At 35.6% G+C, this 24969-nt stretch overlaps 1 pseudogene; it reads right to left on the bottom strand.

Annotated features, from left to right (window-relative positions):
- Positions 1-17406: 17406 nt before the first annotated feature.
- Positions 17407-19001, bottom strand: LOC128591243 (heterogeneous nuclear ribonucleoprotein D-like; annotated as a pseudogene).
- Between the last annotated feature and the right edge of the window lie 5968 nt (positions 19002-24969).

Here is a 24969-nt window from a genome sequence, read left to right as displayed (position 1 = left end):
GAGACTCCGGGCTGCCATTTCAAAATATGTGAAAGGAATATATTTTGGGATAAAATATTTCTCATTTCCTCCATCACATAGATGTTGTATGGAAGAACAAGGATGCAAATCCAGGATTAGTGACTTCAATGTTTGTGCTCTTTTAATTCTCTCAGCTGCTTTTTAAAATTGTATAAAGTAGCCTTTAGATACTGCAGGAATCTAGATAAAGTTTTGCAGATTCTTCTTTTATGGTTTTAGAGAATCAATAAGATATTGTCAAGAGGGAAATAATCCTCTCAAATGCAGGAGGCTATAGAAATTTTCCTTCGAAAGGTTTATAACAGAGTGGTTTCCAATACCACTTTCCTTCCGATTCGCCCTTGCTGTGCTGTTGTCCTTGTTCTCATTAACATTAATATGAAAATGTTCACTAACCTGAGCCATATTCTAGGCTTTGCGCCAAATAGTTCTCACTGAATCTTTCCTTTCCAATTCATGTTGGCCCTTACCCACAGGCTACTTTATGATGGGGTTGAATTGTTTAGGATGTGTAAATTTTATCTCATCAACTAGATCAGGTGGCCTTCCAGTGAAGGAACATATTTTGTTGTGATTAACGTTAGCCAGTAGTTTGCATTTAACCAATATTTTTGAATGGAGATTCAGATCATTTAATGAATACCAAGAAGTACTGACCTCATGTAGGAATGATCTGTTCATTACCTTCTTCCTCATATAATGACTCTCTTTTTGTGACATTTTCTCAACCTGAAGATGGAGTCACTTGCCAATAATGAAAACAACAAGAAAGGTAATTGGTAAAAGAAAGGGTGAAAATAGGGTCACAAATGAACACTTTTGAATTGGAATGATAAGCAGTTGGGGCTATGATAACAGAAATGCAAATGCATTTCTTTTAGAGTAACTGTCCTCCTAAGGGGACAGAAGGAACATTGCAACTAATTGGTTCTTTCAATTAAAAAACAAACAAACTAAAAAATAAAGAACTTCTATATAGTCAGTGCACCTTAACTCTGTTGGTGGCTGCATCTGTGAAAAACAGGAACAGTTTTGACTGCTGGGATAGTTTTCAGCTTCTTTTTGATCAGATTCTTTAAAACAATATTCACCTTAACCATTCTGGTTCTTGAGCATGCACACTACTTAATAGCAGACTAATTCTTCCAAGGATTTCATTCCCCAAACTAATTAAAATTGAGCTCTGCTGGCAGGGTTATGTTAATTGGTAGGGTTCAGCTTTGAACTGTCCAGCTCCTATGTGGAAGTGGGCAGGGGACTGTGAGATAGATGCCATAGCTGTCATTCAGCAAGGCCAAGGCTTTTGGATTGAACACACTGGAGGACACCTGACAAGGGACAAGATGGTTTCAGCATATCTTTGGAAATAGACCTCAGGCCCACTTAGTCCACATGTCACCATTAAAAAGCAAAGCTATCAGTAAAGTAAGATCAATGATTTTCACCAGTAAATATGAGAATTTAAAAGTCTGTCTGAGAGGCCAAGTCAATTCAAGGAGGACCTGGGACACTAGATATCTACATGCAAAACAACAAAGCTAGATTTCTCCTTAGAAGAGATGAAAGAGTAAAAATATACCAGTAATTCTTCATGATCTTGGAGTAGATGACACCAAAATCATAAGAAACAAAGGAAAACAAAGATAAATTGTACCTCATCGAAATAAAATAATTTTGCCCTTCAAAGAACATTTTTGAGAGAGTGAAAAACAACCCAAAGAATGGGAGAAAATATGTACAAATCAAATATCTAATAAAGGACTTTTATCTAGACTAGACATGTATCTAGATATATAAATAATAATTACAACTCAATAGTAAAAGACAAATAACCCAATGTTCAAAAAGGTTAAGGATCTGAACAGAGTAAATACCTAAGAAGATGTACAAATGGCCAAAAAGCACATGCAAAAGACATCTAACAACATTAGCCATCAGGAAAATCCACATATCAAAACCACAGTGAGAAACCACTTCATACAAACTAGGATGGCTATAATCAGAAAGATAAATATCAATAGGTGTTGGTGAAGATGTGGCGAAATTAGAACTCTCATCCATTGCTGATAGAAATGTAAAGTGATGTACCTTTAGCTGCTTTGGAAACATCGTGGCAGTTACTCTAAAGATTAAACATAAAGTAAAATTAAAACCTAGAAATTTCTCCTATCAAGAGAAATGGAAAGACATGACCACCCAAAAATATGTATACAAATGTTCATACTAGTATTGTTTATAGTAGGCAAAATGTGGAAAAACTCAAATGTCCATCAAATGATGAACGAATAAATAAAAGGTTATTTATCCTACAATGAAATATTACTCATCAATAAAAAGGAATTGAGTCTATAATACATGCTAGAATATTGGTGAATCTTGAAAATTTTATGCAAGCAAAAGAAACCAGTCAAAAAAGATCACACATTGTATAACATGGATATTTGAAATAGCCAGAGCAGGTTGATTTGTAGAGATGAATAGTAGTTTAGTGGCTGCCAAGGGCTGGGTGGGGCTACAGACACTGTAGGGAGTGATTGCTAGTAGGTGTGGAGTTGACAGGGATGATGACAGCATTCTAAAATTAGATAGTTGTGATGACTGAATTGTGGTGAGGGTTGCACAACTCTGTGAATATACTAAAAAACCACTGAGTTGTACACTTTAAATGCATTGATTGTATTGTAAGAAAATTATCTCAATAATGGATTTTAAAAATTCTGTTTGACCTCATTAGAATAATTCATAGCAAAAGCTAAACAATGAGCTTAAACAGGAAAATTTATTTTCCTGCATTTTTATTTCACCAGAACTTGTTTTTAAAAGGTTATTTCATATAATTTTTCCTAACCTAATTTTCAGTTATTTCATTTTTAAAATATTTAAAAAAATCATTTCAATTAAAGAATAATAATTTAAGACACATATTCAAAAATCAACAATATACAAAAAATATTTTATTTGAGAATTTATTATATTTGTACATTTAATATATTTTATTAAAATACTAGATTTTATTAAATATTAGTTCATTAAACATTATTTTTATTAATATTATGTTTTATGAAATATTATGTCTAGCTAAAATGAATGAAAATGTTAAAATATACATTTCATATTTTAATCTGTGAATATAAATACATCATAACATACAAATATAAGTATGGTTTTATTAATATATAAAAATTCATATCTTGAAATAGTTATTTCTGAGATCTCATGCATTTTTTTTTTTGTGGTTTTTGGCCAGGGCTGGATTTGAACCCACCACCTCTGGCATATGGGGCCAGCACCCTACTCCTTTGAGCCACAGGTGCCACTCTCATGCATTTTTTAAAGACATTATTACTACATTGATAGCTAAAGACATAAAATGCTTATTTGAAAGCAAAAGTATTCTGATAAGAATTTTCGACAAGCAGTTTTGTCTTATAAAGTAACAAATACAATTTCTGGAAGCAATAAAACTTAAAAAATGTATTTATTGTTTGGTCATTGTATTCTATTTCCATTATCTCAAGAAGACAGACATTGGGATGGAGATTTCTCACAAGGCTCTGTCCACCTACACAAAGGCCTTAGCTGGAATCGTCTTATTGCCTTGTAAGACTTTTAAATCAAGAACTGTCTGTCAAAGTGCATTTTGCTTTATGTATGGACCCAGGCATAGGCATATAATAGATGTATAAGTTTTTTTTTTTAATTAACTCAATTACCCAGCTCTCATCCTTCAACTACATTCATAATAGCTGGTAACATTTTAAAATAAAATGGACCTCCTGGAAGGTAATCAAGATGTATATAGTAAGAGCCTATAAAATACTTTAAAGAGATGGAAACAAAAATGTATGTACAACTGGAAATTCTCTAAACAGCCATCAATAAAGAATTGACTAAATAATGGAAGAACCATACAATGAAATATTATACTGTCACCTAAATTCATGTTTGTGAATAATTTAATATTTTGAAAATATGACTTCTTAAACATAAATGAAAACTAAAACATTATAAAAATAGTATAAACTGAAATTTGTAAAATATATACAGATAGATTGTAGATAGAAAGGTGTGAAGAAAACAAAAGAATTATATCAAGATGGAACTAAATGTATTATGGTCCTACTGTGAAAATAGTCAGGCTTGTCTATGGAGAGTAGAACAGACAGTCTAGAGATAGATGTCCATGTATTAGAAACATTAAAGTTATTTAGGCACATGATAAATAGAAGAGTTTAATTTGAGGATGAAAAAGGATTTTAGGGCAGTGCCTGTGGCTCAAAGGGGTAGGGCACTGGCAGCCCATGCCGGAGGTGGCAGGTTCAAACCCAGCCCTGGTCAAAAACTGCAAAAAAAAAAAAAAAAAGAAAAAGGATTTTAAAGCATAACTCTAAGCAGAAACAACAAAAGGAAAGATTGACAGATTTGATTACATGAATATTTACAAAGTAAGTCTCAGTCAAAGAAAATTAAAATAAAAATACCAAGCTGTAAAAAATAACTTAAAATCATAATTAGAAAGGTTAATATTTTTAAAAGAAAACTATGAAAATCTTAAAAGAAAAATATTAAAAGGACACATAGGAGTTTCATGACAGAAAAAAATAATCTGATAGACACAAATCCAAAACTTTCAGTATGAACCATGATAGGGTAAATGGGCATCCACTTGTAAGGATTGTAGAGCTGATGAAATACATATTAGTAACAGTTTTCAGGCCTTGAGTCACATGTGGCACATAGCTGCTAATACCTGATAGAAGGGGACACAAGATGCATTAAATGTTCACCCTGGGTTTTTGTCTAAAAGTCCTTTCCAGCAAGAAAGTGGAGCCTGAATCCAGGGCAATGATCTCATTCAGATTCAGATCATCGGTCAGAAATTATAATAAAAGAAATCAAAATATGAAGCAACCAATATGGCTACAATTACTGGAGCAAGATACTGGAGATAAAAGGGTCATGCAAAGAAGGAATCTGCCCATAGTGATAACGTGAGTCTTTGGATAAATACTAAGATATGCATGCACAAGTGAGATCCCATGAGTTCAGGAAGAGAAGCCACAAGGGACTGCGCATTAAACAGAGACTTTGAAGGTCACTTTGACTGGGAAAGAATGGAATTTCAAACAGCTAGAGTACAGAGATCTCACTAAATACCATTCTGTTGCAGTCCCTCCAAAAATCATGAGAAATAGAGAAATAAGGCTATTCTAGCCAGGGGGTAAATGCTATTTCAGACACAGCCTAATGAAGCCTAAAAAGTATACTGTAACACGATAAAAATTATCTTCCAACAAATTAGCTGCCTCATAGAAAAATGCTCAACATTCTAGAGAAAGACAACCAAAATCTAGACTCTAAACAATATTCACCATGTTCAGCACATGATCAAAAAAGTTAGTAGACAAGAATAAAAGGCGGGAAAATACGATCATAATCAGAAGAAAATACAATCAATAAAAACAGATAAGGCACAGGCTCTAAAACAGCTATTATGAATGTGGAGTTACACAGATGGAAAATCTTAGCAAAAATGGAAAGAAAGAGCTAGAAACTGTAATTATGAAAAATATAATAATGGAAAAGAAAAGTTCCCTAGATAGGTATAACAACAGATTGAATATTGCTGAAGGAAAAATGACCGAACTTGAAAGCAGGCACTAAAAACTATCAAAATGATCCAAATGGAAGCACAGAAAATAAAAACGAACAGAGCTTCGGTTGACTTGTAGTACAGTGAACGTCACACACATAAGTAGAATCCCAGAAGAAGAGAAGAGACAAGGGGGCAGAAAAAAATATTGAAAAATATCACAGGCAAGTTCTTCACAAATATATGAAGACTGTAAACCTTCATACCTAAAAAGTCTAGTGAACCCAAAAATAATAGACCCAATGAAAACTGCACCTAGAGGTATCATAGTCCAATTGCCAAAAATGAAAGTAAGAAAAAAATACAGAAAACAGTCACAGGGAAAGAGTTATTGCATACTAAAATACAACTTCACTTATAGGTGCACAAAAATAATGACTACTGATTTATCTTAGAAATAAAGCAAACCAGAAGAATATGGAATCCCATCTTTAAAGTGCTAAAAAGAAAATGTTAATGTAGAATTCAATATTATTTGAAAACTAGTTTATAAATTTGAAGGAAAATGAAGGTATTTTAAAATAATTGCAATAAACAAAATTTTAGAAAGTTTTTAAAAAGCAGAAGTCATTTACAGAGATAGTCTTTCAAGCTAATGAGAAATGATGCCTATATATGTATAGAAAGGGATTAAGAGCAAATGATACCTACACATATGACTTTTTTACATGTTAAAAGTTCTTCAAAAGGCAATCGAGAGTATAAAACAAAAAAATAATAACAATGTATTGTGGGACTTAAAATTTATTAAGAATGAAATCTATATACAGCAGTGAAACCAAAGATAAGTGGAAATAAATCAAAGGATAATATTGAAAGTTCTTACACTATAGGGGAAGTGTTATAATATTAATTCAATTCACACGAGGATAGCTAAAGATGCATTTTGTGATTACTAAAGCAAGCACACACATAAAACCAGAAAAAACCATGTAACTAAAAAGACAAGACAGGAGATAAAGCAGAATAATAAAAATAATTGATAATTAAAAGAAGAAAGGAGAGGGAAAAAGAATTTGAAAGCCACATTGGACAAGTAACATATACATAGCCAAATAGTATACTTGAATCATATAAAAAATTATACTGAGTATAACTGGATAAAATTTTTCAATTGGAAGGGAGAGATTCTCTGACTGGATAAATCAAGTAAGCCCCCCTACACCTGTACAATGTTTATAACAGCTGTACTTTAATTACAAAGTTATAGATAAGCTAAAAGTAAAGGCTTTGAAAAACTATACCATGGAAATCCTAATCATAAGGAACCTGGCATGCTACATTAGTATTAGATACACTTCAAGACAAAGACTGTTTTTAGAACGAAAACACTAAGAAGGCATAACAATCCTAAACTGCATGCAACTAATAACAAAAATAACAAAGCTCCAAAATGTATGAAGCAAAAATTGACAGAACTAAAAGGACAAATAGACACATCCACAGCCATCAGTAGAGATGTTTAACACTAGTTTTTCAGTAATTGAGAGAACAAGCCAAAAAGACCACAATAGTATTTGAGCAATACAGTCATGTAAGTACCACGCAATTAACTGGCCATGCAGCTGGAGCTCCTGAACAGCACCATCAGACAAATTGACCTAACTGATACTTATTGACCATTACACTAGACAACTGCATAATGTTTCTTTCATGAACATGTGTTCTTTTCATGAACATGTATTTCTTTAGAAGTGTTCATGGAAAACTCACAGATTGATCACATTCTTGATAGTAGAATAATATTCAATAAATTGTGAAAGATTAAAGTTACACATAGTATGTGGTCTTATCTCAACATAATTAAATTGGAAATCCATATAAAAATCCAAAATATTTCCAAATACATAAAAATTAAACAGCATACTTATTATCCAGAGGGCAAGAAAAAAATCTCAAGGGAAATTTAAAACATGTTAAATTAAATAATAATGAAATTACAACTTCTCAAAATGTATGGGTTGTAGCTAACAAACTGATTACATAAAAATTTATGTCACGGAGCATATATTAGAAAAGAAGATTTAAAATCAACAATCTTAGCTTTCATATTAACAGCCAAGCAAAAGGCAAGCAGATTGAACTCTCAGTTAATACTAAGAAGGAAATAATAAAGATAATAGAAACAAAAACATAGAAAATAGATAAAATAAAACTAAAACTGTTTTAGAAAGATTAATGAAATCAATAAATTCTAGATAGCAGAGAAAAATAAAAGAGAGGATCACCATTCATCACCCATAAATGAAAAAGATAATTAAGAGATGTATAAAAAAAAGTCCCTAAATTTGTAATTTTATACAAAAGGATAAATTTCATTGAAAAACATAACCTCCTAAAACTGGCACAATAAAATACACAAATAGGAATACAAAATAATAAATAAAGAGAAATTAGAAATCTTAATAGCCCCATATCTATTACAGAAATTTAATTTGTAATAATTAAAAAATCTTCACAAGGAAAACTTGACATTTGGATGACTTCTGTGATGAATTCTAAAAATAAATTTGTGAAATAAATAATACAATTTTACATATACTGTATACATAAAATAGAGGAAGAGACAATAGCTCTCAACTCAAATAATGAGGCTGGCTTAACCTTGATACCAAGAACAAATACGTTGTGAAAAATGGAAAACTGGAGATGTAAGAATTCACAAAAATGTAACAGTAAATTGAATCTGGCAAGATACAATAAGAATAATGCATTAAGACTAAGAAGAAGTTATCTCAGGAGTGCAAATTTGCTTTAACATATAAAAGTCAATTAATGTTATTCAACTATTAGAAGAAAAAAGAGAGTAAATTATGATCACCTAAATAGATCTAAACTCAGTGTCCACTTATGATTTTTTAACAGGTATATAAAAGAAAGTTCCCAAACTAATAAAGGGGTCTATAGGAAAACCTTACAGCTAACATCATATTTAATCATAATATTTTTCTCCCTAAAATTAGCAATAAGATAAGAATAAAGTCTCCATTATTTCTCTTCACAATTGTATCAAAGGTTCTGAACAGTCTGTGAAATAAACAAACAAAAAAATAAATTCTGTTGGTAAAAAAAAAGTAAAAATTTTTATTCATAGGCAATATTCTTGTATAGGTAGAAATTTTAAGAAATAATACAAATAATAAAAGATTCACTAGAACTAAGAAGAAAATTTAGTAGTCATGTTGGTTACAAGATGCATATACAAAAATAAATTTTATTTTATAAACTAGTAGTAAACAAGTGAAAATAAAATAAATGTCATTAAGAATTTCATTTTAAAAATAAGTACATAGGAATAAATAAAAGAGAAAGTATAAGATCTTTAGTATGATAACTGAAGACTATTATGTAGAGCAGGTGTCCTCAAACTTTTTAAACAGGGGGCCAGTTCACTGTCCCTCACATGGTTGGAGGGCCGGACTATAGTTTAAAAAAAAAACAAGCTATGAACAAATTCCTATGCACACCGCACATATCTTATTTTGAAGTAAAAAACAAAACGGGAACAAATACAATTCACACTGCTTCATGTGGCCCATGGGTCGCAGTTTGAGGATGCCTGATAGAGAATTTAAAGAACGTGGAATTAAATGGAGAGCTAGAACCGTGTTCACGGAATGGAAGACTCAAACTGGTAAGATGGCAATTCATCCCAAATTTATCTACATTTTCAATAGATCGCAACCAAAATTTCAATAGGATTTTGCTTGTTTAGAAATTGGGAAGCTAATTGCAAGCTTATGCAAAAACTTACAAAATCCATAAAATATTCAAAATTATATTGAAAAAGAGAAGCAAGTTGGATAACATTCTACTTAAGTCAAGTGTATCTTTACATTAAAGCAGGTCTTCCTATAATATTAAGATTCAATATAAAGCTACAGAAGACAATGTGGAAATGGTAAAGGGACGTGGTAAATAGTAATGTAAAAACATTGAATAAAGAGGGAAGGCCCAGAAATGGACCCCGCCCCCCGTATTATTAAAGCAGCCATCCTTTACGATTTCCCACTTCCTGCATTCACACCTTTACATCAGTATTGGTCTGTGGAGTTAATGGACTAGACTATATCCTTTGTCTGCCATCCCTACCTGCTATTTAAACAATTTTGTGAACTTTAAAGTTATTGTGCATTTTATTCTAGAATATCCACTTGGTTTCTCTTCGCATAGTTTCTATTTACTATTTATTACTTTCCTTTAATTCTTTGAACACATCATAATAGCTACTTTGAGGTCTTTGCTAAATCCATCGCCTGGGACCATGCAGAGTCGGTCTCTACTGATTTATATTCCCCTTCTTGTTTTTTTGCATATCTAGTAATTTTTTATCAAACATGGTGGATAGTAAGTGCATAATACTACAATATATTTTGTAATTCTGATGTCTGCTGTTTTTTAATTTAGTAATTAACTTTCTTAAACTTAAATTGCAAACACCCTGCAACGTGTAGACACTGATGATTCTGCTTGATGCTATTTTTTTTTGGGCGGGGGGGACCTGAAGAGGGCCTGGGTTCAGTAAAGATCATCCCTGCAATCATATAACTTAGCCAGCAGCCAGTTAATTGGGCAGATGTTGTGTTCAGACATATCAAGTCTGTAAGCTTCTAATGTTCTGCTGTCCAAGCTGTGCGTGGGTTGAGGAAAGCAATAAAAACACAGCAAACACACAATTCTCCCAAGGCTGTCAACGTCTCTGGAGTCCCTGAAATCCTATATATGTATATGTTTGTGCTTAACTGGGACGGATGTGTGATATTGTTAATTTATTTTTTGGAAACAGAGTCTCACTTTGTCGTTTTCCAAAGAGCACGCTGGCGTCATAGCTCACAGCAACTTCAAACTCTTGAGCCGAAAACTGTTCCTTGGTCTCAGCCTCTCCAGTAGCTTGCAGCACAGGCAACTTCCCCAACTCCCAGCTATCGTTAGAGACAGGGTCTCACTCTTGGTTAGGTAGGTCTAGGCAATCCACAGTTTGGGGGTTACAGGCGTTAGCCACCGCGCCTGGATGAGATAGTTAATTTCCTCAGGTCTTCCACGTCTCCATCTGGCTTCCAAAATCTCACTCGAACATTCCAAGCTTCTCTGCCACTTGCCCTGAACTGACTCCTTCTCCTCCAGCTGGTTAAGCTGCCCATTTTCAACAGCCACCCTAGAGTGAGGGGATCAGAAGTCCCCAAGGGAGAGAAGGCAGTGAATTGCCACTATTACTCAATGTAGTGAGATTTTTTTCAGGAGTGAATGCTTTTCCAGCTCTTGCCTACCTTTAGTTATTTCCCGATGCGCTGAAAGGTTTATCTTGTCAAATTTTATTCTTGTTTTCTCAGAGAGTAGTTGCCCAAAAACCTCATGTCACCATTACTGGAAGTAAAGTCTTTATGTAACTATTTTTATTTATTAATTAAAATTCTAGGAACTTACAATAATGACTTAATTTAATAAATGAATAAAAAATTAAAAAGTGGAACAAACACATCTAAATGTTCAGCAATTGGTTATTTGCTAAATATTTTATGATACAGCTATAGAAAACTAATAAAACTAGCCACTAAAAAAGATATAGATAAAATTAATTGATTTTGTTTAATATTCATGAAATGGGGCAGTGTCTATGGCTCAGTGGGTAGGGCACCAGCCCCATATACGGAAGGTGGCAGGTTCAAACCTGGCTGTGGGCAACAAAAAATAGCCGGGGGTTGTGGCGGGCGCCTGTAGTCCCAGCTACTTGGGAGACTGAGGCAAGAGAATTGCCTAAGCCCAGGAATCGGAGGTTGCTGTGAGCTGTGATGCCAACGCACTCTACACAGGGCGATAGAGTGAGACTCTGTCTCAAAAAAAAAAAAAAATCATGAAATGATATACTGTATTTATATCATTTAAAAATACACTCATTCATATGTCTACATGCCACAAAAAAATTTAGAATAACATGTACCAAATGTTAAGATGCTTTAAATTAAGTGGACAGAGAGTGGCTTATAAAAAAAATCAACTTTTCTCTGCTTTCAGAATATTCTGCAACAAACAGAAAAAAGAGTGCCTTTAGCATGAAAATAAATTCCCCTACACTCTAGTTCTCAGGTGACTCTTTTCTAGACATGCTTTCTAAGCATAAGCAGATAAATTTTTTCCTTGTTTCTGCTTCAATTTATGGCATAAAAATATCTGCAGAATGAATAAATACAGTAAATTTGATTAGAATATTTTATTAATGCAATAAAAGGAGAATACTAAATTTCCAAATCTTTATAAATCCCCAATTTACATCTCCTTTCTAAAACCCAGACCTAATTGATGTTTAGCATTCCTAACTGGATAGGACTGACATCCTAGATAACCAAAGCAATCTCATTCTTTCCTTCGGTTTGTTGTTTCTCCTGATTTCCTGTCCTTGGGAGATGGTATCATGCATGACCCACCCAGTTACCAAATCCAAGAGGCTTTTCTTGACTCTGCTCTCTTTGTTACAACTTGCAATAATCGGTCATCAATCGTTACGGCCTCTCCCTTCCTAGTGTGTTCTGAATCTATTTCTTCTTCCCCAATTGCTAGGACTATCGTCATATTCAGAATCTCTTCTCTTAAATGGAATACAGGAGGCTCCTGGATTACAGGGGAGATACGTTCCTGAGAACACCTTAAGGTCAGATTTGTGTGTAACTCAGAGCCCTGATGAATAGCATGCATATGGAAATAATAAAAGCAATATTATAATGGCTCATATGTGGTAATGCAGTCTAATACTGTGGTAATAATAATACTCCTATTATGTAATAAGTTACAGAAGTCATCGTGCTCTTTCTTTTAATTACTATTCTAATAGGCATATTACACTTAATTTGATTTAATCAAACAAGTAATACTATGTAACGTTTCCATTTCAGTAATTAACCCACTATGCTGATTATTAATGATTAATGCATTCATTGGAACACTACCTTTTTCACACATTCCATTTTTTCTCACTTTATCCTTTATAATTGTTCTGAAATTCAAGCAACTGAACCCTAATGCAGCAATGTTCAACCTGAGGCTAGGGTTGGCTGTGAGTGTGGCTTAACAAAAAATTGAACTTACTTAGAACATCGTGAGGGTTTTTTTGCAGGGGGGGTGCTCATTTATTGGTATAACTCCATTGCACAGTTCTTGAGCATGAACTTTATAGACAACAACGTCGTGTCACAATGTCATGTAAAATAAACATACATATGCTCCCCCTATTTGTACCCAGGTATGGCTTCATTGTTACAGCAATGTGCAGCTTCTGGTGTGTTAGCTTTCAACCACAGTCAGATTGACACCATCAGATGTTACACGTGCTCATGGTGACTTGGTGAGGCAGTGATTATCAATAATACTTCAACCTACCTTTGCAACATCAAGGTGTTTAATGTCAATTAGAAGTCAGGGAAGCATTCTTGTTTGTTTATTAAGGGGACCTCCATGCCTCAGTAGCTCCTCAGACATCTCCCTTCCCACTTTACAATTGGCCATTGGTTTCACCCTGCATCTACAGCCGAGATGTGGGAAGGGCCCAAACCTGGCTTTCTATTTTCCTGTCAGTTAATTTTCATAAGAAAAGTAAATATAGTCCCTTATCTAGTACTAATTTTTTAATCCCAGCATGGCTTTTACAACATCTCAAAAGAAAACAGAACTCTCCAAAAGAAAAAATTACAGTTGAATTATTGTTCAATGAAAAGGAGACAGATGATTTCATTTTTGTCAAGTCAATAGTGAGGCACTATGCTTTACTTGCAGGGAATTAGTTTAAGACTATAATCTATACTTAAAGACTATAATTTGAAAAGACATTATATGCAGAAATATGCTGCCAAATTCAATGTGTATGAAGGATTGTGTTGTAAGAACAAAATAGAGGAACTGAAAACAAAAAAAAAATTTAAGTTATAACAGATGGATTCCATTGTAAAAGCTAGTTATGTAGTAGCATATTTAATAGCCAAAAAAAAAAAAAAATCAAGACCTTTTTTCTGATAATGAGTGTCTTAAGCCATGTATGGGAACCATAGCAGAAACAAATTGCCCTGAAAAAAGGGGGCTATTTCTAAAATCAGTTTGTCTGACTAGACCATGGCCAAACAAATTGAAAACACTGGAAAATCTATTGAGAAAAGTTTGGAAAGTAAAGCTGCTAATTTTAAATTTTATGCTTTGGTGATGGATGACAGCACTGATGTTACAAATATGGCTCAACTTGCCATTTTTATTAGCGGTACTGATGACAACTATAATGTCACTGAATGAAGAAATGGCTTCTTCAGTAACATTAAAAGGCACTACTAAATCAAAAGATTTATATGAAGCAGTTAAAAAATGCCATTATCAACATATCTGGTATAACTACTGATGGTGCCCTGGTGATGGAAGGTAAAAGAGAGGGACTTGTAAAATTAATGGAAGATGACACAATTGGCACTCAAACCTCCTGTTGACCAAGTATCACATGGCACATCAAGAAAATTTATGCACAAACGTTTTAAAAGTGGATAATGTCACGCAATCGTCAAGTTTGTTAATTTCACAAGGGCTGAGGGATTGAATTGTTGCCAATTCAAGGAATTCCGTAAAAGAGTTGATGCTGACTCCAGCAGCATCATTTACTTTTCAAAAGGAAGATGGCCAAATCAAGGCCAAATGTTGAAAAATGTTATCATTTGTGACATGTTAGCAAGTAGTTTATGGTATCAAAAACCAAATTTATGTCAGAACTTAACAATGACAAGTGTCTTACGGATTTAGCACTTTTAGTGGATGTAACTATTCGTTTAAATGAGTTAAGCATGTATCTTCAGGGTGAAAATGAACTCATCAATACAATGCTTCAAACTGTAAGAGTGTTTCAAATGAAACTGAAATCATGGCCTGTTCAAATTAGGGCAAACAATTTTATGCATTTTGATATATGGACTAAACATTTGAAAACAGATTTCAAGATTTCTGGGAAAATTATATTGTGGTGCATTTGCAACTCCATTTTCAGTCAACATAAATATGTTACCTGCCAATTTTCCAGTGGAATGCATAGGTCTGCAATCTGACATTCAATTTAAATAAAAATCTCATCATGTCTTTTGACTGGACTTTTGTAGGTCCTATCTTCCCAGAGACAAATGTCCCTCACTTCACAACCATGGCTTACTCATGTCATCACTTTTTGGTAGCACCTACATGTGCTAGCAACTATTTTCAAGAATGAAACATACTGAGAGTAAAATTAGAACCAAAATATCTGATGAGCACCTTGAGAACTCACTGAGAATTCCAACTACTTCCATCAAACCAGATGCTGATGCACTGGTTTCTCAGATACAATGTCAACTATCTCACTAGTTTTATGTTGCCCACTTTTCTTTTATTTTTTATAATAATTTTTTTTTAAAGAATACTCATTAATGTTTTATTGCCTAGATATTTACATTTTCCATACTAGCGTCATAAACTTGGGACCTGCTTGACCATTTTAAGATTCTCTGAATAGGCTGATGAATAATTAGGGTAATTATGTGAAGATGTTTTTGCCTATCTGTGGTGATGGATATCACAAAAATTATGCTCATCACTTTTGTTAGTGTTTGCACATTTAATGTATGGCCCAAGACAACCCTTCCTCTTTGAATGTGGCCCAGAGAAACCAAAAAGTTGGACACCCCTGGCCTAGGCTTTCCTTATGATGGTGTCTGGCCTTTTTCCTAAGGCTTAGTCACTGCCGCTTTCGTTTCCATTGTAATCATCTTTCTCTTTGATGTAGCGCTGGGCTTGCACTGGACTTTTGCTTTGGAGGCACAGGCTTGAGGACGGTCACCCAAACACACAAAATTAGATTAAAAAGTTACAATGAAAGTGAGAGGGATGCTGTGCATAAGTGACCCTATAAACAAAGAGACTGAGCCCTTCGTGTAAAGATGCTGCACAGCGAACCACACCATGCGGGTTTGTTTAAAGGCATCAAAGAAACTAGTCCCAGAACTATTAATTTAATCATAAATTATTCTTCTGGGAAACCTTGAAAACCTGTCCATAAGTACAAAATTGGCTCTAAATTGGGTTGTCTGTAACCTGAGAACTGCCTGTACTCAACTGCCTCCTAATTGATCTCATTGACTTCAGTTCCTTTAATTAAGATATAATTTAGTTACACTTACATCCTTAGTGCCTACATCATAATTGTGTAGTTTGATCAGTTTTGATAAATGTGCACTCAGATGATCTCTCACCTCTGTCAGGGAAAAAAGTACATTTCCATCCCTCTAAAAAGTGTCCTCATACCTCTTTCCATTAAATTATCTCACCACTAGAAGCAACACTGATTTGATTTCTATTACAGTAGATGTTTGGCATATTCTAGAACTTCATGTAAAAAGAAGCATATGATATATACTTTTTTGTGCCTGACTTATTATTGTGTGTGTATATATATGTATATGTATGTGTATATATACTATATGTATATATATATATACTTCTTTTTTTTTGTGAGACAGGGTCTTGCTTTGTTGCCTGGGCTAGAGTGCGGTGGCATCATTATTGTAGCTCACGGCAATCTCAGACTTCTGTTCTCAAGCAATTCTCCTGCCTCAACCTCCCAAATAGCTGGGTCAACAGGCACAAACCACTATACCTGGATAATTTTTCTATTTTTGTAGAGACTGGAGGTCTCACTTTTGCTCAAGCTGGTCTCAAACTCCTCAAGCAATCCTCCCATTTCAGCCTCCCAAAGTGCCAGGATTATACATGTAAGTGTGAGCCACCATGTCCAGCCAAAGTTATATTTTTAAACATCATTCATGATGTCATGTTCATTAGTAGCTTAGTCTTCCATTGAAAGAACATACCATAACCGGTTTAGCCAATCTCTTTTTAATGAACACTTTGGGCAATTTCCAGGTTTTTTGCTATTATGAATATTATGAATAAGGCTGATATAACATAGACATTCTTCTATAAGAGTTTTTGTTGATATGGATACTCTTTTTTTTTAGGTATTCTTTTTTTGGAGAGGAGATATAGATCTAGGTTTAGAATTGCTGGGATTTTCATCTACTTTTTAAGAAAGTGCTGAGGACTTTTCCAGTGTGGTTGTACATTTTATACTCTTATCAGCAATGTACAATACTCCCAGCTGTTCCATATCCCCTTCATAATTAGGGGTTACCATTTTTTTAGGTTACCCCTTCCATTGGACCTGTAGTTTAGGGTGGATATCATGTTTTTAGTATTTCATTTTTTCTCTTCTGCATATTATTTGCTATGCCTCTTTGTGTTGAATTTTTTAGTAGTTACATAAGAATTCTCAATATGCACCTTTAAGTTATCAGAGACTATCTTCAAAACTGTTCAATTACACCATAAAAACATAAGAACCTCACTACGATATCCTTTTAACTACAAGCTACCCATCCTTTCTGTTCTTTGCCACATTTTTATGTTTCCATATATTCTACAAAAATTGCATTACATTTAAAAAATATTTTAAAGTCAGTAGTCCTAGAAACATTTTATTGATATACAAGGATACGAATAATTTTTAAAAGGTCTTTTCCATTTGGAACGTCTCCGTCTTCCTGGTGCTCCTCATTTCTTCTTACAGAACTGGGCTTCTTACCCAGCACCACTTCTGGTCATCCAAAGAACTTCCTTTAGCTTTTCATGAAATGCAAGCCTGTTGGAAATGAGTTATTTTGATTTTTTTCTCTTTCTTAAAATATTTTTTAACCCTTTCTTTTGAAGGATGTAAAGGATATATTTATAGAGTCTAGGTTTATAGTTTTGTTTCCCCTTTCAGCATTTTAAATACACTGTAGATGGTATTTTTGGATATTGGCCTCCATTGTTTCTGAGAAGCAGTCAACACCCATCCTTATCAGTTCTCTGTATGTGAAATGTCTTTTTTCTCAGACTTCCAATTTTTTAGAATATAAGCTTAATATTTATTCTTTTTTGTCACATAGGGAGCATTTATTTTGTCACATAGTTCTTATTTGGGGTTTAACATGAAATCATACGAATAAAATATATATCAACACAAAGCCACATTGAGTCATAACACAGATAACAAAGGACAAAGTAAAAACAAAGAAAAGTAATTGGCAGCTATATACAGTTGGACATAGTTGTGTCTTGTACACTAGAAAGTCTTTTACGAAATAATCATCTTAGATTAACAGAAGACCCATCTTTGCGGTTGTTCTGCACGATAAGTTACATCAGCATTTCCTCCTGTTTCCTCCACTGTCCTCCTCTAGTGTGGCTGGTAATTGTTGGGGTGGTTGCCACCCCCTCTTGATGCCTTACACTACAATCTGCATATCCCTGTCCATATCCACAGTTCCCATAGAGATGCCCAGTATAATCATACCTGCCCCAGCCACCGGAGTTATGATCACCACCATAAGCACTACAGTAATTTCCATATCCTTGATCATGACAGTTATTAAATCCTTGCTTCCACTTTGACCTCAGCTTCTACCCCTGGGAGCCCCTCGTCCACTGGTGCAGAACCGCTTCCTCCTTTCTGTTGTTGCTCTTGCTGCCTGTATACCTCTTTGGGCTGTGCAACTTTGATTTCACACTTCCCAGAACCAATTTGATGACAAATGCTTTATATATATATATATGTATTTTTTTTTTTAGAGACAGAATCTCACTTCATCGTCATGGCATCACAGCTCACAGCAACCTCCAGCTCTTGGGTTTAGACGATTCTCTTGCCTTAGACTCCCAAGTAGCTGGGACCACAGGTGCCCACCACAACACCCATCTGTATTTTGTTGCAGTTTGGCTGGGTCCGAGTTCCAACCCACCACCCTTGGTATATGGGACTGGTGCCCTACTCACTAAGCCACAGGCGCCTTCTGACAACTGCTTTCTAAGAATTTCTTTACTGGCTCTTCATCTGTCTATGTTATAAAACAAAATCCTCTCCTTTCATTTGTTTTTGTATCCATGAGAAGTTCAATATTTTCAATCTCTTCAAAGGCTCCAAAATACTCTTTAATTTGTTCTTCCATGAAGTATCTGGGTTCAATCCTCCCACAAAAACTTTAGGGGCCTCTTTCCCTTTTAAAGCTTTGGCTCTTTGGAGGTCTCTCAATTTGCCATCCAGTTTGTGTTCTTTCATTTCCAAAACCTTATCAACACTAGCAGCATCTTTGAAAAGCACAAATCCAAACCCTCTTGATCTTCCAGTGGCTAGATGTTTCAATTGTGCACTTTACACCTTCCCCAAATTGAGACAAATACTCAGATCTTTCTTGCATGTATCCCAACTCAAGCCAGCAATAAACATTTTACCATCATTCTACTGATTCTTACTGGCGTCGATCCTGGATCCCTCTGCCAATTCCTCTGTGTTGCCAGACTGGTTCAAGCCCTCCACGGTGGTGGAGCTGTGGGCTGGGGGTTGCTGGTGTGCAGTCCAGGTCATGGCAGGAGAGCGTAGGAGCGCTATATGAAGCTGGATTTAAAAAACAATAATGAAACTGCTAAGCGGGAGATATTTTTATTTTTAATTCTTTAATTGAAATGTGTAAATATTTCAGCCCACATATCCTCAGAGGTGCTATTTTTGTTTTGTTTTGTTTTTCCACTTTAGGACATTCTTTTGACAAACATTTTAAACAAAAGTTATCATATAGTTTGTCTCTATTATTTTGGAGGGTATAGATAATGGTGACCATAAGCTTTCCTTATGTTGGGAAACTTCCCTTTCTCTTCTTCCCTCTCTCTGCTCTTCCTTCTCCCCACCCCTCCCTCCTTCACACACACACACACACACACACACACACACAAGCTGGGCCAGGTGGCTCAAGCGTGTAATCCCAGCACTCTGGGAGACGGAGGTGGAAGGATTACTTGAGCTCAGGGGTTTGAGACCAGCCTGAGAAAAACATCATCCTGTCTCTACTAAAAATAGAAAAATTAGCTGGGCTTTGTGGTGGGAGCCTGGAGTCTCACCTACTTGGGAGCCTGAGGTAGGAGGATCTCTTGAGTCCAGGAGTTTGAGGTTGCTATAAGCTAGGCTAACATCATGACACTATAGTCTGGTCGACACAGTAAGACTCTATCTCAAAAAGAAACAAAAACCAAACAAACAACAAAAAACACCCTCCCAAAAACAAATAGGTCCAACAAAAGAGCCTTCCCTTAACTTGAGATAATACCAAAGCAATTAAAGAGTTTTGAAGCTGAACCTTATTCACTGTTCTCACTATCAGTGTTTAATAAATTTACACTTTCTATTTTATAGTAACAAATTTCATGTCTTTGCTTCTCTGAAAACATTTGGTGCTCCATTTGTTGAATGTATTGATTAAAAATTTCCAAATTATTTTAAGTTAAATCCAACCACAATTCAGAAGAGTTGGTAAGTATCATTATAAGACATGTGAGTGAACACTGCTTTCAATGTTTCCTTTCTTCTTTACCTTTGGTTTCAACAATTTAACTATGATGTGCCCAGGTTTGTTTTTCTTTGTGTCTATCATGCATGGCATTCTCTCAGATTTTTGGATCTGGGGTTTAATGCATTTTATTGTTTTAGAAAATCCTGTCTATTTTCTTTCCTTTTCCTTCTGGAACCCCACTAGTAAATATGACAGATGATTTAATCAATCATCTCACACATGAAGGATGTTCCATTCCACTTGTTGTATTTTATATTTCAGTTTTATATTTACTGTTGACTAGGTTTCATATCACTGATTCTTCAGATCATCTAATCCAGTCTGTTGTGTAGTTTATAAAAGAAATTCTTCTTCTATCTTTTCATTTCTAGGATTTGCGCTTAGATCTCTTTTATACTTAACATCTCTTCTCTAAAATTTCTTCACCCATGAGGTCCATCTTTTCTTCTAGACACTTTAATCTATTTATGATGGTTATATTAAATTTTCTCTCCCAGTATTCCTGAAAGGCCACCTTTAGATCTGATACCATTGACTGTTTCCTCTTTTGTGAACTGGTAATTTTTTCTTGTTTGTCTTTGTGTCTTGTGACTTTTTTTATTGAAACTCAGAAATATGCAGGAACAGCAGAGCATAAGGTAGATTACTTTTATGTGCAGAAAAAGCACATTTATTTTTCTTTCAGGTCACTAGTGTTGAAATTTGAGTCAATTTACTGATTTGACTCCGTATGAGTTTTTCATTAAGTTACATTCAATTCACTATAAAGAAAATCAATCTGGAATTATAACCTTACATTATCCAGGTTTAGGATCTTAATGCCTGGAGAATTTGCCTAAGCTCCCCTGCCTTATCCTCACACTTCAGCCAGCTCCAAGCGTCTGTATCTCAGGACTTCTCTCTCAGCCCTCTTATTCAAAGGTCTCTGTCTTGATTAGCAAGGGTCTAAGGGTCTCTGGATGGTTGCTCTTAAGATTCTTGCACTTCCTTCAGCGTAGAGGGGGCCTGGTGTACCAACACCCAGGAGCAGACCTCACTCTACTTCTTTCCCCTTTGTCTTTGCCCAATGCTTAGTGTAAGGCTCTGAGTTGGAGAAGCCTTGGTTTCACTCTCAAAGTATAGCAGAGCCATTGTGCTTGCTTTTAGGAGGACTTTCTCAGTTCTGCCCCATTCACCACATTTCTCATAAGAATAGTGTGAAGACTCATATAAAAGAGCATACAGGATGACTGCAGACCTCGCTCTTGCTCTGGGGTTCTCAAGGATTCTGAGCTTGGATATGCAGCTCGTAGTTAGTCTCCAAAAGTTCATTGAAAGTTCAGCTATTTTCTTCTTACCCACATCTATGACTGTGTTTTCCTCCTTTCTCTGTTCTGCCAAAGATGAAAATAGCCAGGGTTCCCATCTCTCAGGAGGGATGTGACCCCTTCAGGATTTTAGCTCATTTTGTTACTTGGCAATCTCAGCTTTCTGGCAGGCTTAAAATGACAATGACTTTGTAAATTATCCGGCTTTTGAGTGACCTTCTGCATGCTAAATAGAGATTAACTCCCTCTAAATGTTTAAAACAGTTCTCACTCTTTTGTCAAAATGATCTTCTAAAGCTCTTCCATACAAGTTTTTCTGATGGAATCCTCTTCATCCCTTATGAACGTCTGTCATTTTTTCCCACAGTGTATAACTTGGGATTGTGCAACCTCATCACCATTGACATTAAAGGCCAGAAGTTCTTTACTGTGGAGTTTTTTCTTTGCATTGTAGGATGTTTAGCAGCAATCCTGATTCCTCCTCACTAGTGTTAGTTGCATATGTTTCCAGACATTTCCCAATCCTGAGAATCATTGGTACAACTCTGTCCCTTCTCTGGGATTAGGGTGAGGGGCTGCTTTTACTGGCTTTTGCTCTCATGTTGTCCTGTGGTATTGTCACAGTACATTTTCTTATACTGTCCTGTTCCTCTCTGTCTCTCTCTCTCACACACACATACACACACACCCATTTACGTTGCGTTAAAGCCCTCAAATGCACCAAGGAAGGTGAGCACCAAGAAGTGGACAGGTGGCAGGGGAATAATTGGCTGTGATGATGTAAGTAATTTAGAGAGAAATGAACTAAAGGTCTTTGTACTAGAAAAAGGATAGATTAGATATAGGAACATGTCTACATTGTTGGTGGGATTGCAAACTAATACAGCCCTTTTGGAGAGAAGTATGGAGAATCCTCAAAGATCTAAATGTAGACCTTCCATTTGATCCTGCAATCCCATTACTAGTTATCTACCCAGAAGAACAAAAATCATTTTACCACTAAGACATATGCCCTAGAATGTTTATTGCAGCTCAGTTCATAATTGCCAAGCTGTGGAAGCAACCTAAATGCCCATCAACCCATGAATGGATTAACAAACTGTGGTATATGTATACCATGGAATATAATGCAGCCATTAAAAAAGATGGAGACTTTACATCTTTTACATTTACCTGGATGGAGCCGAAATACATTCTTCTTAGTAAAGTATCACAAGAATGGAAAAATAAGTATCCAGTGTACGCCATATTAATATGAAATCAATATATAAAAAATTACATGTTCTTAAGAACAATAAAACACTATTATAGTCCAATTTAGGGATAAAGGGAAGCAGGATGGGGGAGAGAGAACATATGATGGAAGGAGGGAGGGCACGAGGCAGGATCTCACCTAATGTGAGATCTCACATAATGTGTACATGGTGAGGGTGTATAATATCCCCCTGAGTGAGTGGCTCTTCTACAAATGGAACTTAACTCTGGAAGTGAGAATGATGTAACCTAAATATTGTACCCTCATATTAATTTGAATAAAGTAGAAGAAGGATAGATATAGAGGAGAGAGAGAGACAGAGTGTGTGTGTGTACAGATTTGTGTGTTCATGTGTGTGTATTGGCATAGAAGTGTGATTGGGAGATGTGTCTATCCTTGAGATGAAAATGGATTGGAGACAGATAACTGGAAAAGGATAATGGGGAAAAGGTTTTGAAGAAAATAAATTTTGACGATTGAAGCAATTATATGGGGGAAATTGGAGAAGTCTACTTAGGAGTGTTGCTGAGATTTGCCATGCAGCATACAATTTAGCACTCTGCTCATAGTACCTAAAAAAATCTTTGTTATTGTGGTATTGGATTTGTTCTTTACATTTACCAGGTAAATGTCAAGTTCCTCTTTGAGGTAGGCAAGATGCTGGTGACGGTTGTAGGTGGGAGGGAATGTGGCATACAGTCACCTGTTGTTTTCTAGGGTTCTTCCTGTTCCACTGGGAGCTACTCCATGGCAAGGAGTGTCTTGGCTGAATGGCACGGTTGGGGGCACATAGTGGACTCACAATATCTGTTGTGCCCTTACGTTGATGAGCATGACCTTCTCTATTGGGAATAAATGAATGACCAGGGACTGTTATTCCCTGAACTGATGGAGAAAATTAATAGCCTGGCCCTGCAACCTGAGGAAAGAATATTCTGTGCATTTCTCATCCTGAGATGCCCAGTGAGTCCTGGTAGTGCTGGGATGTCAAGTAGGAGTCAGAGGAAAAGAAGCAGGAGAAACAGGAGGAGATAACATTTATTGAGAATTTACTAACATTTTTCATCAAGTTTAAGATTGAAAAGTGCACCTCCAAAAATGCCAATTATAATTTTAATATCAATTATTATTGCTAAAACACAATTTAATTTCACAGATGTTCACATATAAAAAATTTAGTATTAAAATTGAAAATATAAAATATGCGTATACTCCTCTGAGTAATTTGAATATGTTAACCCATTTAATCTTCACCATTGCCCTATGAGAAACTTATTATTAGATGGCAAGAGGCCCACCAAGTTTGAGTCCTTGGTTCATCCCAGATTATGACGTCCCTGGAAAGTAAATTCCCCAGATATGGTGATCTATCCTTCGGCCATTCTAATGGAAAAGTGTTTCTGCCAAGAAACGAGGACAGAAGCTGACTCAAAGGATTTAAAAAAGGCTGAGTGGTGGTGACCCTAAAGAGCACATTCTAGAAATAAACAAATGAATATCTTGTTCAATGGGTAACTCACAAATTGTGGGGCAGGATATAGTTAAAACACTGTAAAGTGCTGAAAAGTCCTTCAATACCAAGGCAACAGTTTGAATGAGTGCCATAGTGTATGAATGCTAACCAAGGCCACATTCCCTGTGGAAAGAGGACTATTTCTGTATAGAAGGTGGGAGGCTACAATGAAGGGAGGCTACTACAGAGGAAGGCTACTATGCTGAGAGGACAGACAGCTCAGCATCCTAGAAGTCTTTCCTTTTCCACCTCCACCCCACTAAACTTCAGAACATTCAATCTTTCCTTTCCTCTCCACCCCACCCCACTAAACTTTGGAACATTGTGATGCAGAGGGAGGGTCGATGAAGATGAAATTGTGGAGGAAACTAGGGAGAACGTGTTTGGGAGATGTGGCCATCTGGATAAGAGGACTGAACTGCTGATTGTAAGCGCAGACTCTGAAAGCTGACATCTTGCATTTGAAACCTGGCTGCATCACTTACTAGCTGGTCACTTGGGCTAGCTACTTAGTCTGCTGGCCTGGCTACACAGCATTTCCAAGTGCCAGTTTTCTCATCTGTGAAATATGAATGATAATACCTACCTTGTTGACATTGTTGCAAAGATTGTTAATCTCGTGATGGGCAGGTAAGGTAAGTGCCTAAGAACTAGCTATGGTTATTGTGAGCCTTAAAAAACTCCTATGTCAGGGCAAAGACAAGATGGCTGACTGAAGCTAGCTTTCCACAGAGGCTCCCATCAAGAAGGAGAGTTAAAGGACAGAAATTTAGCAAGTAACCTGGTGGATT

Source organism: Nycticebus coucang, chromosome 1 (assembly GCF_027406575.1).
Source record: "Nycticebus coucang isolate mNycCou1 chromosome 1, mNycCou1.pri, whole genome shotgun sequence".
Lineage (NCBI taxonomy): Eukaryota > Metazoa > Chordata > Mammalia > Primates > Lorisidae > Nycticebus > Nycticebus coucang.
This window is presented reverse-complemented; position numbering and strand designations above follow the sequence as displayed.